The sequence below is a fragment of the Sarcophilus harrisii genome, chromosome 2, assembly GCF_902635505.1.
Source record: "Sarcophilus harrisii chromosome 2, mSarHar1.11, whole genome shotgun sequence".
Classification (NCBI taxonomy): Eukaryota; Metazoa; Chordata; class Mammalia; order Dasyuromorphia; family Dasyuridae; genus Sarcophilus; species Sarcophilus harrisii.
In genome coordinates this window covers 419516932-419533680 of record NC_045427.1, presented here as the reverse complement: position 1 = coordinate 419533680, position 16749 = coordinate 419516932, and the positions used below count along the sequence as shown (strand labels likewise).

Here is a 16749-nt window from a genome sequence, read left to right as displayed (position 1 = left end):
GTGAGCAAAACCAGATCATTGTACCAAGTGATAGCAATATTATAACAGTGGTCAAGTGTGAAAGACAGTTTGGTACTCAGAGTAAAACAATAACCCATGAGGATTCCAAAGGATTTATGATGAAAAATATTATCCACCTCCAAAGAGAAAACTCATGAACTCTGAGTGTAGATTGAAGCATAATTTATTTTGTTTTATTTTTTACAACATGACTAATATGAAAATGTTTTTCATTATTTCAGATGTATAACTGATATATTGCTTGCTTTCTTGATGAGAAGAGGAGTGGAGAAAAGAATTTGGAATGCAAAATCTTTTTTTTTTTTATTATAGTTTTTTATTGATAGAACATATGCATGGGTAATTTTTCAACATTGTTCCTTGCACTCACTTCTGGTCCAACTTTTCCTTTTCCTCCCTTTACTCCCTCCCCTAGATGGCAGGCAGTCTCATACATGTTAAACAGGTTAAAGTATATCCTAAATACAATATATGAGTACACATTCATATAGTTCTCTTGTAATGCAAAATCTTTTTAAAGAAATCAATATTAAAAACAAAAAAAAATAATATTTTTAGAAAATTTTCTAAAGATGCCAAATATAAATGACTGTTTGGCCTTTGAAATTCTTCTTAACCTAAGTCTTTCCTACTTTAGCAGTCTTATGCTTTATTCCTCTCCACAGATGGACAATTTGGTTACAGAGCCTACTTGGTATTCCTTGACTAAGACATTCTATCTTTTGACTTCCCTTTGCACTATCTGGTGCCCATGCCTAGAATGCTCTTCTTTCTTTCTTTACTTCATTATTTCTTCTTTCTTTATTCCTCTGGATTCGTGTGTGTGTGTGTGTGTGTGTGTGTGTGTGTGTGTGTGTGTTTCTTCCAAATTTATTTTATTTGAAGAAACAGAATAAGCAAAAAGAAAAACAGAAAAGCAATGCAAAACAAAATGAAACAAAACAAAAGAGAATATTATCACTTGCCCAGCAGAACATCAAGGATTCAAAATATATATGACAACAAATAACAATTTAACAAAGTATATATATATATAAATAGAACAAATTATATTTATGAGTGTTCATCTTTTCTTTACTTCCTTGTAAATTGTTTTTTGTTCTCTGCTTCAGATTTTGTTTACTTTATTCTTTTTTTCCCCCTTTCATACTCCCCCACCCCCAAAAAGGCTATAGTTAAGAAAGGATTTATTTATATATACATTTGTAGATATATTCATACATATAGACACACACATATCTCCCTTTCATCCCCTACTACTACCCCCAAGCAAGCTACAGTTAAGATATTTTTATGTATACATATATAGATATATACATACATACACTCTCACATACACACTCAGATACATGCATCTTTCCTATCCCCACTGACTCTTTCATTAAATTCTGCTCCATAACTTGACTTTCTATTACTTAATCTCCCCCCCCCACCCAGGGGTCCCTCCTTTGTCTTCTTCCCTCATTCCTCTCCCTTTATTTCTTTATAGATTTTGGAAGGTGATATTCCCTTCATGGTATATATGTACGGTTACCTATTGAATCCATTCCCAGTGTGAGATTTTTCAGAACTACAAGCCCTCTACGCCCCTCCCCCCATGGATCTGTCTTTACACCTCATTTATATAACATGATTACTATTTTTACCTTCACTCTGCCTGTCTTTCTTTTGATCTTACCCTATTGTTGATATAAATCTTAAATATAAGGTATATATTTCCCATGTTAAAAAAAAAAAAAAAAAAAACAATGTTTAAACAGTTTGTCAGTGTTGAGTTCCTTAAAACTGCTCTTTGATATTGGCTGTTATATGTTAAATTTTCTGTTAAATTTGGGTTTGTTTGATAGAAAGTCCTGAAAATCTCCAAGTTTGCTGAAAATCCATTTTTTCTCATTGAAAATTATAATTTTGCTGGATGATATTTTTGGCCACAGGCCTTGTTCTTTTGCTTGTCTGTGAATCTTATTCCAAGACTTGCAATCTTTTATTGTAGCTGCTGCTAAGTCTTGTACAATCCTAATTGTAGCTCCAGCATATTTGAATTGTTTTTTTTTCTTATTTCTTGCAAAATTTTCTCTTTAATTTCAAAATTAGGCAGTAATATTCCTTTGTGTTTTTCACAGAGGATCTCTTTGAAGTGGTGATCAGTGGATTTTTTCTATTTCTGCTTTCCTCTCATGTTCTCTCATTCTAAGACAACTTTCTAGGATTATTTCCTGCATTATTGTGTCAAGGTTCTTTTTTTGGTCACAACTTTCTGGCAGCCCAATTATTCTTATATTTTCTCTTCTTGATCTGTTCTCCACATCCTTTCTTCTTTGTTGATTCTTTTTTTTTTTAATAAGAGATATTAATGTAAGCACCTCTAATTGTGAGGCAAGGGGATGATGCCTTCCCTTCAGCTCTTCACTCTGACCAGGAACCCCAAACCAAGAGCTCCACCTTCCTACAAATACCCACAGCCAGCAGTGCCCCTGTTTCTGCTCTCACCGGGTACTAGTTCCTTCTTGTCCTCTCCCTACCTCCCACCTGTCTGGGCAGCACAGGGAAATTCACCCTGTCTTCCTGAACTCAGATGCCCTGGAAAAAAACAGTCTGAAAGGTGAAAGTCTCTGTGGCTCCTGGAGGCTGGATATCCTGGAGCACAACCGGATAGCCAGAGGGATCCCTTCTTGGTGTTTCTGCAGAGGTAGCTGGGAAGTGTTTGCACTTTAGATAGGCTAATCTCAGCCCAGGGTCTTTTTTCAGATCTTGTCCAGTTGTATCAAGAGGACCCCTGTTCTGCTCCAAGTATTCTTGGTTTTTCACTAGCCTATGTTCACCTTGGGCGAAAATTTGTTTTATTTGTGGGGGAAATCGGGAGAGCTTGAAATTTAACAACCTACTTTGCCATCTGCCCAGAATCCTCCCCATTCCTCTGGATTCTTTCTGGATGCTACTCAGTTCCACTTTCTTCTTCTTTTTTATTTTTTATTATAGGTTTTTATTGACAGAACATATGCATGGGTAATTTTTCAACATTGACCCTTGCAAACACTTCTGATCCAACTTTTTTCCCTTCCTTCTCTCCACCCTTTCCCTAGATGGCAGGTAGTCCCATACATGTTAAATATGTTAAAGTTCAATTCTACTTTCTATAGGAAACCTTTCCCAATTCCCTATTCCTACACATATTCCCACTTCTAGAATCTTCCAATTACCTTGCCACTAGTCTGCATATACTTTAAATACCATATTATTTACATGTCCTTCCCCCATTAGAATATAAGCTCCTTGAGGACTGTGGCTATTTTCTTCTTTTTATCTCCCAGTGTCTAGTATAATGCCTGACACAAAATAAGAATGTTGTTGATTGACTGACTGACATTGCAGAGAGAAAAGTGTGTTGAATATTTAGAAGCAAAAAAAAAACCAAACCCGATTTAATTTGTTTAAAATAATTTTAATTTTAATTATTCTGTTCTTACTGATAGCCTCATTTATTTTACCCATTAAAAAACCAAAAACCCTCTTTTGTATATTTAAGCAAAATAAATCCACACATTGGCAGAAATATTTATCTCATTCTGCAATTCCTGATCGGGAAGCTGGTAATTTATTTGATCACTGGTATTCTGGAGTCTTGATTGGCTGTTGTATTAATTAGTGTTCCCAAGTGCTTCAAAGTTGTTTTTCTTTACACTATTGTGTATATGGATACACACACACACACAATTTTATTATATTTTGATCTTTCGCCCGAATAAGCCTAGTAGTTGGATCTCTGATTCAAAAAGTCCCATTGAGCATACTGAGGCCAGGGGTTACTGAGTGACTTGCCAGCGGTTACAAAGATAGCAAGCACCAGCTAGGTATGAATCAGCCTAGTAGGGAGATAATACTGGGTGGAGGAGGGCAGAGAGAGTGAGGAAGTGGGAGCTGAGTGGAGAAAGCAGAGATTTTAAGGTCTTTGAAGGCTCTTAAGATGCTATATAATTATCAACTCTTAGAGCTTTAAGATTTTTTTAAACAAGGGGAAACCTCAGCATGTTTGTAGACAGGGGATGGAGCTAGCAAAAAGAGGAGGCTGAGGATGCAGGAAAGAAGAGAAACTATAAATAAACCAGTAGAGAGAGAAGCCCTAAGTTCAGAATGAGCAGCAGGAACTCTTATCTTATGGCTTTTCCTTCTCTGAGGTCCTGCCATCTCAGAATCCCCGATTGTTTTGAATTGGGAGAGACCTCAGCAGCTATCTAGTTCAATAGATAGCCAAAAGGAATCCTACCTACAAAAGTTAGTCATCTATTTTCCTCCCTGAGGCAACTGGATAAAAGTGACTTGCCCAGGATCTCACTGTTGGAAGTGTTAAGTGTCTGAGACAGATTTGTACTCCAGGTCCTCCTGACTTGAGGGCTGGTGCTCTATCCACTGCCCCACCCAGCTGCCCCAGTCATTCCTTCTTGAAGGACTCTAATAAGAGCCACTGATCTCCCTCCCTGTGGCACTTATCTGCAAAGTAGGAAGGGAAGTCAAGAATTCTTTAAACCATGTCCAAGAGGTCATTCAACTGTCCCTTGAATGCTTCTAGTAGAGGGGAGCCCCTTGCCTCCCAAGCAGTCCATTACTCTGTTTAAATAGCTGTGATTGTGAGGAAGTTTTTCCATCTGCTTTTCTGTAACTTTTACCAGTGATTGCTAGTGCTGTGGATCCAGCACTTGCTGGATCCAAGGAATCCTGGATCTAAGGAATAAGACAGCACTTCAGATAGCTGTATGATGGATATATGTCCTCAGCAAAAATAAAATAAAACAAACAACAAAGCATTATTTTCTCCATGTTAGATATCCCCATTCCTTTTTATTGTCCTTCTGTGGTAGGGAGCATTCTACATTCTCCAGCATGTCACTGTATTTCCTAAAATGTGGTTCCAAACCTGAGCGTGGTCTTCCAGACAAAGTCTGCTTTGACAAAGTATGCCTATCACTTCTCATAGTTGGGACACTGTCCTTAATAATGCAGCATAAGGTCATATTCATTGGTGGTTGTTAGTAAGCATTCTCAGGTCAGATCAAGCTTATAACCCACTAAGACACCTAGATTTTATTCACAAAAAAATGATGTCTAACTACACCTTCCCCATCCTGTACTTGTGAAAGTTATTTTTTAATAGAACTACAGGATATTTATTCGTATTATGTTACTATCTTCTAAGATTTTGCCCATTGTTATACTTTCCCCCCCAAATTGTCCTTTTAAAATGTTTTTAAATATTGTTTTTAGTATCTATTGATATCATTTGTTGTTACTTCATTTCCTAATGCATACCTTCTACGTCACCACCCAGAAAGCTATCCTATATAACAAAAAAGTTAAAAAATAATAAGTGTACAGTGAACAAATACAACTATGTACAAAGTCATTAAATACAAGGCAGTTTTAGGAGATAGAGTGCCAATCCCTGGAGGGATCTAGAAAGGCTTCAAGCAGAAGGTGGTGCTTGAGCTCTCTTTAAGGAGAGAGAGGATTCCATGAAGCTGAGATAAGCAGGAATAGTGGATGGTCGGTAAAAATGCATGGACAGAGGAGTTCAAGGGATCCATGTGAGGAAAAGAGAGAAAACCAATTTTGTTGGAATTGCAGGAAGGGAAGCAATAATATTGCATCTACTAATTAAACTAGAAAGATATGTTGGGGTCAGATCATAGAGTATTTTAGAAGTTAAACACAGTAGTTCATATTTTATCCTAGAAAAGTATTAGCTATACTTCCCAGTTTCTTTTGATTTATCCATTATCATGTCTTCATGCAGATCATTAATAAAAAAGCTGAACAATACAGGCCCAAGAACAGAAATCTAGAGAATTCCATTAGTATCTCCCTCCATGTTTACATCAGACCATTAATGACTGCTCTTTTGAGTCTAGTCATTCAACCAATTCCAAATGACTCTATTATCAGCCCATAATGCCCCATCATCACTAATGCAACACAAGAGACTGCCAAATACCTTGTCCCCTCCCAGGCTGGTTTTTTAAAGTAGGTAAAAGAGACCATTTTTTGGCTCATTCTTACCTACCCTTAATCACTGAATTGGTCTTCTTCAGACAAACGGAGACGTGGGGAAGACCTTAGCTTTAAAAGGCCAAGTTCTCCCATTGTATCCTGGCCCATTTCCAGTAAAATCTTGTCCATTGCACTTAGATGGCTCTGGAGGAAAAAGTGAAGCTAGAGACTTTGCACAGCCCTCCCTTATTTAAAATCGATCTACCCACAAGTCAAAACATCACCTTGATGTCATTGGTCTTCTTCAAGAAGGAAAGCCAAGAGACAAACAAACCACAATCTTCTGAAATCTAAGCAAATGCTATTTAGAGCCCTCCTCTGACTTGCCAGCCTGTGAACCCTGTGAAAAAGGGAAATGCAACTAGTCTGTCATGATCGGTCATGCAGGCTCTTGGTGATTACCCCCCACTTCTCACCAACCCTCCCATGCGGAGAGATTCTAGATTTATGGAAGGGATCAGAGGCAGCATTGCTAGCCTGTAGTTTGCAGGTTCTGCTCACCTGCTTTCCTTTTTGTAAAACACTGGATCCTCCACGGTAGCTGGCTGGTACGGTGGATAAAGCACCCCATGTAGAATCAGGAGCACCTGAGTTCAAATGTGGCCTCAGACTCTGGGCGGCAAGTCCCTTAACTCCAAAAAGAAAAACAAAAATTACATCCTTCAAAACTACCTGATTATTACACTATATAGAAAATTAAATGGCAACAATATTCAGATGAAAACTTGGACAAGATTGGTATTAACCATATAAAGCATGTTGTCCTAGCTTTTGACAAGCAAACAGCTGAAGTACAAGGTCATGTGTATTCTCAGTTGTGATCTGTGCTTTTAGCTTTACTTAAGTGTGAGTGGGGGGGAATTATATATTGTAGGGAACTCAATTTTGAATATATTAAATTTGTATGATACACCTAAATACAAATTTTCTGTAAAAATTTTAAAAATAGCAAAGAAAATCGAGACATTTGCCCTTCTCCAGTCCTATGATGTCTGTCCCATTTTCCAGTCTTTCAAACATCATTAACTCTGGCTCAGCAATCACAGCTGCTTCCACGCTATATCATGGGAGACAATTCATCCAGGCCTAGTGACTTGAACTCATCCCCAGAGAACCAAGACAAGTATTCATTTGATAGAGGGAAGAGTGTGGAAAAGAAAAAAGAATAATGGCTTTGGATTTAGAGGAACTATGTTCAGTTCCTGCCTCTGACCTTGGACAAATCCTTCATTCTCCCTGAGTGTCACTTAGTTTCCTCATCTGTAAAATGAAGGGTTTGAATTAAAAGGCCTCCAGACAGCTCTAAATCAGTGATCTCATCTCCTTACTTATCCTGGTTTGGATCTCTTATGTAAGCTTATTTTTGTTTTATCCACTTAAGTATTTCCCTGATTCCCCCAACAGCTTAAAGATGAGCTGAGAGCTGAAAGGTCTATGGTAGCTGAGAGGGGTCTCTCCAACAGGTCAGACTGAAAAGGCTGTAAGGGGAGGGACTGCTTTAAAGAGAGAATGATTTATGGAAATAAAGTCATCCATCTTTCCAAGTGTCCAAAGGAAGAGGCTGGGTCACCTGATGTATCTGAAGGGGACTAGGTGGAATTGGACACTTGTGGATGAAAAGATCATAAGATCATCATAATATATCAGGTACATGATGATATAATATAATATTTATAGTAACATCCAGCATTTACATAGCACTTTGCAAAGCACTTTAAAGTTTATATATGCTATTGTATTTAGTCCTCATACTCTGTGAGATAGGAGCTATGATTATCATTTCCACTTTACAAATAAGGAAATTGAGGCAAAAGAGTTTAAGTGATTTTTCTAGGGTCACACAACTAGTATCTGAGGCAGGATTTAAACTCAGGTCTTCCTGATTACAAATTGGGTGCTCTTCACGTTATACCTAACTCTTCGATGCCAGAGACTATTGCTTTTTTCAATCTTTGTATCTTTAGTGTCTGGCACATAATAGGTATTTAATAAATTCTTATTGAAAGAATGAATGGACAAATCACTAAAAAAAGAGAGAAAAAGGTTTAGAACTAGAATTAGGAAAATCAAAATTAAACAACAATATAAGTCAAAGGTTCTGATAAAGACCTCATTTCCAAAATATATAGATAATTAACTCTAATTTATAAGAAATCAAGCCATTCTCCAATTGATAAATGGTCAAAAGATATGAATAGACAATTCTCAGATGAAGAAATTAAAACTTATTTCTAGCCATATGAAAATATGCTCCAAATCATTATTAATCAGAGAAATGCAAATTAAGACAGCTCTGAGATACCACTACACACCTGTCAGATTGGCTAAGATGATAGGGAAAAATAATGATGAATGTTGGAGGGGATGTGGGAAAACTGGGACACTGATACATTTTTGGTGGAATTGTGAACACATCTAGCCATTTGGGAGAGCAATTTGGAACTATGCTCAAAAAGCAGTGTTACTATGGGGCTTATACCCCAAAGAGATACTAAAGAAGGGAAAGGGACCTGTATGTGCCAAAATGTTTGTGGCAGCCCTCTTTGTGGAGGCTAGAAACTGGAAAATGAATGGATGCCCATCAATTGGAGAATGGTTGGGTAAATTGTGGTATGTGAGTGTTATGGGATATTATTGTTCTGTAAGAAATGACCAGCAGGATGAATACAGAGAGGCTTGGAGAGAATTACATGAACTGATGCTAAGTGAAATGAGCAGAATCAGGAGATCATTATATACATCAACAATGATAGTGTATGAGGATGTATTCTGATGGAAGTGGATTTCTTCGACAAAGAGAAGATCTAATTCAGTTCCAATTGATCAATGATGGACAGAAGCAGCCACACCCAAAGAAAGAACACTGGGATATGAATGTAAACTGCTTGCATTTTTGTTTTTCTTCCCAGGTTATTTATACCTTCTGAATCCAATTCTTCCTGTGCAACAAGAGAACTGTTCAGTTCTGCACACAGATATTGTATCTAGGATATACTGTAACCTATTTAACATGTATAGGACTGCTTGCCATCTGGGGGAGGGGATGGGGGGAGGGAGGGAGGGGAAAAATCAGAACAGAAGTGAGTGCAAGGGATAATGTTGTAAAAAATTACCCTGGCATGGGTTCTGTCAATAAAAAGTTATTTAAATAAAAATGAACAAAATAAAATAAAATAAACAACAATATAGCAAAAACAACCTGTTCATACCATGAGACATTAGTAAGGAGCAACCGATTTTTTCTGTGATAAAAACCTCACTAAACAGGTAAAATACTGGCTGGCTAGCCATAATACTTGAGTGCAAGAACTGTGGGAAATAAGAAAGATGAATAAAAGGATTTGAAGCAATTGTGTGCAGGGCTCAGATGGGTTTAGAAGGAATGGATTTGTAGTAGACTTAAGCAGCTAGTGGGGTTTTCTAACTTTTTTCCCCAGCCCAGCTGGATTGCCCAGCTGAAAAATCAGACCATCAAAATGACTCAGGGTTACAGAGCTGGGCACAGGAAAGAATAATGAGAAATATATTGAAAAATAAATACTGGCTTAAGAAACAAAGGAGCCCAACTAGGTCACTTCCTTTTTATATCAGGAAATGTTTCTTTAAAAATAAAAATCAGTTCCCACCCTTCTGTGCTACAGTGGGAGATTATGGGTGAGGATGTTTCATATACTGTCAGGAATGGTTGATGTGTTAGTTGGGTCTGCTACAGCTCCTTTTTTCTCTCTTAATCTTTGATATAAGGGATGACTAGCTGGGAAGCAGTGGGAAAAAACAATATGTTAAGAAATGAAAGTGTTATATCATTTAAATTTACCTCCTGACAATGAGGTGATGAACCTACAGTTCAGAGACAGTTTACATTTTCAGCATGACTTATGTGGGAATTTGTTGGACCCACCCATGCAACTATGTATTGAAAGCTTTATTTCTTTTTGGGGGGGACAGGAGGAGGAAAGGAGGGAGGGTATTAAATGTTCTCCATGTGAGAAGAAGGAAGTAGGATAACAGAGTTTTTTAAATGCTTGATAATTAAATTTTTTAAAAATAAAATTAAAGTGACATAAGAATAAAAGATATTAAAAAGATTAGAAAAAGAAAAGAATGCATAGAAATGATAGCCATCAAATGGCTTCATAAAAAATAAATTGACTCCATCTTAAGAGACAGGAAATGACTGTTTACTGATATGGAGTCATTTCCAAATCAGCTGTCTCTGTGTGCAGTTAGATCATCCAATGTTTAGAGCAAAGGTCAAAATCAATAACAATTTAGAAGGGATAAAAATGAGAGAATGATTGCATGCAATTACAGCTGCTCCAAGAGGACCTGTGCAAACAAGCTATCGACTGCAAAAAATGGGAAATAGACAAAAGTAATGGCAATAAAAATGAAGATGACAAGTTGAATAGGCATAAAACATTCACAACAAAGAGGCCAAAAGAGCCCCAAAATCATCCCAACCAGGAAATGCTTGAACATTTTACTGAATGGAGGGATGTGACAGCCAAGGGGAACACCAAATCATTTCTAAATGCATAAATGCACAAAAGAACATGTTTATTTGTTGTTTTTAAATTTTTCTCAAGTATTCTGTATCTCAGGTTTTTATTTAATGTATATGCCAAAAAAAGTTCAATATATGTCACTTAAAATTATTATTATTATTTTATTCAATAATATTTATATTTAGTAAACTTTGTCCATAATAGCTGCTTTCATTTATTTAATACATAAAGATATGGTTTCCTTCTATAGTTGAGTTTTCATTTTTCTTCAAGATTTTTGTGCTATTTTACATTCTGATACAATTGTACCTTGATAAAGTATATTGTGTAAGACATGGAATTGTTTGTTTTTCACAACAATGCTAACTAATTTTACCTTTTTTCCCCTTTTTCTTTCTTTCTTCCTTTTTTGTTAAATGATGTTTCCTTTTACCAATGTTTAGTAGCCTTTAGGAGAAGAGAACACCACTTTTATATACCACCTATTAATGGAATCTTTTTTCTTCTTCCATTAGTTTTCATATTTTTAATATAATACAAAGTAGTCTTGATGATAATTATTATTTTGTTGTATGTTTTAAAATTTATTAATGAAATCCTAATTCAAGATTTTGTTAATATTCAATACAAGTTTATTTGTAAAATATTATGGAGGGGGATGACAGAAGAATAGGAGCAGAATCGATTTACAAAACAATAAGAAGCAATGGAGGGGAAGACAAGTCTGAAAGAGAGTTTGGCAGGATACCCAGCTAAGCTATCTGATTCTGAGAATATCTGTTAACGAAATGGAAAGTCAGTAAATCAATCATATTTGTTATATGTCTACTATGTACCAGGCACTGTGCTAAGCATTGGGAATTCAAAGAAAGGTAAAAGACAATTCCTCCTTTAAGTATCTCACAATTTAATGGGGAAACAACAGGAAAGTGAAGGTAGATAATGTCAAGGATGACACCTAGGTTACAAGCCCAAGTCCCTGGGAGAATGATAGTCTTCTCTACAGTAAAAAGGAAATTAGGAAGAGAGGAGGGTTTGAAAGGAAAGATCATTTCAAATTTGGAACATGTTGAATTTGAGATCTCCATGGGATATCTAGTTCAAGATTTCCATCCAATAGGCAGTCAGAAATATGAAATTAGAAGTTAGGGCAGAGACTAGGTCTGGATGAGAAGATTTAAGAGTTATTTACATAGAAGTGACAACTGAAATCAATGGAGTTGATGATATCATCAAGTGAAATAATAGGAAGAAGAGAAGAGGGCTTAAGACAGAACACCAAAGCACTAGATGAAGAGCCAGCAAAGACTTCGGAGCAGTCAAATAAATGAGACAAGAATTAGGAGAGAATAGTGACAAAAACCTAGAGAAAGAAAAGGAGGGCTGCAGAGAGGTCAAGAAGGATGAAGATTAAGAAAAAGCAAGTAAGATTTGGCAAGTAAGAGAGAGTATTTGGGGGAGAGAAATTTAATTGGCTGATAAGATTGGAAGCCAGAATGCAGAGTTAAGAAGAAAGTGAAAGGAAGGGTAGTAGAAACATCTATTGTAGGTGCCTTCTCAAATTTAACCACAAAAAGCAGGAGAGATAAGATGATAGCTAATGGGAATGGATGGATCAAATGAAAGGTTTTTGCGGACTGGGAGACACAGGCATGTTTGTAGGCAGTAAAGAATCAGCCAGAAGACAGAGATTGAAGAAAACTGAGAAAGTGGGAGTGATACAGGAGGCAATCTTGCTGGAAAAAATGGGATAGAGCGAATTCATTTTGTACATGTAGAGGTATTTGCCTTAGTAAGCAGAACGTCATTCTTCATGTGAGATAAAAGTGAAGAATGATACTAATAGCAGAAGGCATCTGAAGGATATGAAATAAAGAGAAGAGAAAGCTCCCCATTTTAATTTTTTCAGTAAAATATTAGGCAAGATTCTCAGCTAAGAGTAGAACAAAGGTAGTCATAGAAGGTTTGAAGGACACAAAAGCTTAGAATTACCACTATGCAAAATGGGAGAGGGAGTTAATAAAGGAAGTGTAACCTAGGTGGAGTTATGTAACATAAATTGCTAGTCCCCTAGTCAACATGGTTTCATGTTTTCTCCAGTTTTGTTCCCAGCACACATATAAGAGGAAAGGCTTGGATCATGAGAGTGATTTCAGGTTGAGCCTTGGCTGGGCAACCCCTTATCACTATAAGACTGAAGAGAAGAAGAAAGCAATAGAGCTGAACTGAACAAGGGATCAAAATGGGAAAGAGGAGAATATGGCTAGAGCTTGGGAGAGAACTACAGAATGGAAGGATTGGAGGTCACAGTGCAGATGAAGAACAGGGTTTGAAGATGGAAGGCAGAGGTATGGGTGAGATGAAATAGACTGTAATTAGATAAAGGAATTTCAGAGTTCATGAACATAGAAGTGAAGGTTAAGGGAAAGTCCATTTTTGTGGAGATTGATGTAGTAGAAGAGTAGGTCATGTGAAACAACCATGAGGTTAGGGTACTTGAGGGAGTGACTGCATGTTGAAGTGCCATAAAGGCATAAGTAAGAGGAAAGACATTGAGCTTATTAAGGAAAGAAGGGGAAGTCAAGGAGGTCAGTAGGCAGCAGCTATTAGAATTTTGATTGGTGGTAGATTGAATGAACTTCAGAGGAGACATTACTGAGTGATGGTTGTGATGACCACGTCAAGTTAGGGAAAAATCATCAATCTTTATTCTTAGTAGAGATGAAGAAAGATTGGAGATAGAAGGGAATTGGCAATAGCAATGTGTGCAGCTGAGTCAAGAAGCTAGTCAGGCCAGAAGCCACGAGACCAGCACCACCAGAGTAGAACCCAGGCCCAATCTCTCCCAGCTTCTCTTCCTGTCTCTCTGCCTCCACCCACCAAAATCGTCATTTCCTATACAACATATCAGGACTTGCACAGAGAGTGGGCGGGGGCCATTCTTTCTCCAAGCATATATATTAACAGAGTATAGTCCAATTACTATTTAGCCTCACATGCTTGGGACCTCAGTGCATCAACTCGAGCTTTAACCCATTACATCTCCCCCTTTCTTTTGTTTTAGAACACAGGTGGTCATGCCATCCCTGACTCCTCAGGGAGGTCAGAGCCCCCAAGGGGAGGTGATCACAGCCTCCCTGACTTCTCAGAAAAGGCGGTGAAAGCACTAAAAAGGAGATGATCACGCCCTCCCTGACATCTCAGGAAGGGAGATAAAAAGCACCAAAGGGAAGTGGGGGTTGCTAGCGGGTTTCTGGGCTGAAGGGTCTTATGCACAAACCCATCAGCATGGGAGGTATTACACAAGCACATAGCAATAACGCAGAGGCTATTAGGGATGACTCTCCCCACAGTCAGTGCAGGCTCGATATGGTTTAACAAACATGAATAGTACACGCAAGTAGCAAAATAACAAACAATATAAATCAACATGGTGTTGTAAAAGATCACCAGAAGTCCTAGAAGGAGGGTATGTAAACAACAGTCACACATACACCTTCTTCAGCAGCCAAGAGATAGTCTAAAACCCATCTATTGTCCATTGCTTCACATGCCAGGGAATCTAATGATCCCCCTGAGTTTTTGAAGTCCTGCAAAAGTCTTTTTATGTGTTAGGGAATCCAATGATTCCAGCAGATTTTGAGGTCCTGAAACAGTTTTATCATTTCTCAGAAAATCCAATGATTCCTGAGAGTTTTCAAGTCCTATGTCTCAGAGAATCCAATGATTCCTGAGGGTTTTCAAGTCCTACAACAATCTTATCATGTCTCAGAGAATCCAATGATTCCTGAGGATTTTGAAGTCCAACAGATGGTGGTAGAGAGAAAAGTCAGATGTGGGAAAGAACCAGAAATATTCCAACTCCCCTACCCCAATCAGTGATTCCAGAGGAATGAGTGAAAATACAGCTAGTATTTGAAAGAGAGGCCAGGGAAGCTGTTATCTGGAAGGAGCCAGTTCTCACTGAGAGCTAGAAGATGGAAGGAATGAGAAAGGACAAGATTTAAAAAATGGAAGCAAGTTTATTGGAGCAGGCATTCCAAAGGGAAGGAGGAAACTGAGTAGACATGACATGGGACAGCTCTTCTGGTATTTGCATAGAGATCCTTTCTCATCCCAGTGGACAGGAAAACTACAATATTTAGACTCTTTTGTACCCAATGGATTATGTGAGAAAGTAGCAACAAAATCAGGAATCTTGGCTGGACCTGACCTACTACATTCAGGAAAAAATCTATGCTTCTGACAAAAAATATTTTTTTAATAGTACGTTATTTTTCCAAATACATGTGAAGATAGTTTTCAGCATTCATTTTTGTAAAACTTTGTGTTTAAAATTTTTCTTCCTTTCTTACCTCCACCCTCCCCAAGACAGCAAGCAATTTGATATAGGTTAAATATGTGTGATTCTTTTAAACATATTTCTATTTCATCATGTTGCATAAGAAAAATCAGACCAAAAGAGAAAATCTATGAGAAAGTAAAAGCAAAGAAACAAACAAAATGAAAATATTATTCTTTGATCCATATTCAGCCTCCATAGTTCTTTTTCTGGATGTGACTGGCATTTTCCATCCTAAGTCTATGGCAATTGGCTTGAATCACTGCATTATTGAAAAGAATCAAGTCTAACAGTTGATCATCACATAATTTTGCTGTTAGTGTATACAGTGTTCTCTTGGTTCCACTTATTTCACTGATAACACAATTTTTAAAATGGTGAATCAATTTCTAGATATATTAAAACCTAGAAAATTCTAATAAGAAAAATCAGAGTACTTTTATTTAAAAAAAAAACAAGAAGAAAATATACTATTCCATTTTCCTATTTTCTCATCTCTATAAAATCTTTATGAGAATGGTCTGTACTCCCATTGAGGATATCATTGATGAAAACAGAAGAAAGGGATCAGTTGTTCTAGCATTGTGTCGGATTTTTCATGACCCTACTTGAAGTATTCTTGGGTTTGCCAATTCCTTCTCCAGCTCATTTTACAAATAAGGAAACTAAGGGCAAGTAGGATTAAGTCACTTGCCCAGGGTCACACACTTGGTAGAAATCTGAGGCCAGATTTGAACTCAGAAAGATGAGTCTTTTTGACTTCACTCTATCTATTGTGTGACTTATTTGCCTTTCAAAATGATTTTCACAGCAAACTTTCATAATCATAAAACTAAGAAGCATAAAGAATATAAGATCATATTGCCTCTTGTTTGTTGATTACCAAAATCCATCTGATTTGGTGGTGCAAAATGAAACTTGACCTCATAAACAAGGTATCTTCCATACATATTTTAAAACTAGACATGATTCCATGACAGACGTAGCCAGGAAGATAATGTTATTCAATAATCTGCTGATCATCAATATCCAATGAAGCAGAAAGACATATGCTTATCGTATGTTCGTCACTGTCATGGTGGATATTCTGCATAATCAATTAGAAGAGGGCTCTTGTATTGATAGCCAGTTTCTTGTTTGCAGTTAATATTGCACTATTGATGCCCCAGAACACTAGAAGACCTCTTGAGCGAGACACTCTTCAAAGAAATTGACCTAGCCATCCACACAGAAAAAACAGAGTAGATGAAGAGTGTGCATTACCTGTACAACAACATGCAAGTAGACGGAAGCTGATCAAGTTCTCCATCAGCATGTGGATTTTGTACAGACACTGGACATGGATGATACATTGGGCTTATCTCTTTAACACCAATATTCTTCCTATGATGCTTCAAAATTATAAGCCACAGAATTTAATTTCAGAAGAAGCGTAACTCTAGCCAAAGAGCAATTAAAAATGAGTAGTGGCTATTAGAAGGCTCCTATATCTTAAATGATAAAAATGATGTCCATTATACCCAGGGGCTCACAGGTCAATGAGTCATAAAATAAGAAAAAAGGAAGAGGTTAAGGACTCTGAAAAGGGGCAGATTTAGATTTCAAGGAGAATGATGAAAAGGTTCAAGGTGGAATTAGTTAGAAGTAAACATTGCTCAAAAAGTAAGGAAGCAGGTCTGGATCCCAAAGAGATAATAAAAAAGAAAAAAAGATATATATATATACAACAATATTTATAACAGTTCTTTGTGTGGAAAGCCTATCAATTGGGTAATGACTGAACAAGTTGTGTTATAGGAATGTGATGAAATTCTACTGTACAATAAGAAATGATGA

At 37.1% G+C, this 16749-nt stretch overlaps 1 long non-coding RNA gene across 1 annotated transcript; it reads right to left on the bottom strand.

The window, feature by feature from the left end:
• Positions 1-5176: 5176 nt before the first annotated feature.
• Positions 5177-6687, bottom strand: LOC116421691. The gene is made up of 2 exons (XR_004232185.1): positions 6565-6687; positions 5177-6403 (listed from the first exon to the last, which is right to left on the bottom strand). It is a non-coding gene; the product is annotated as an uncharacterized LOC116421691 (long non-coding RNA).
• Between the last annotated feature and the right edge of the window lie 10062 nt (positions 6688-16749).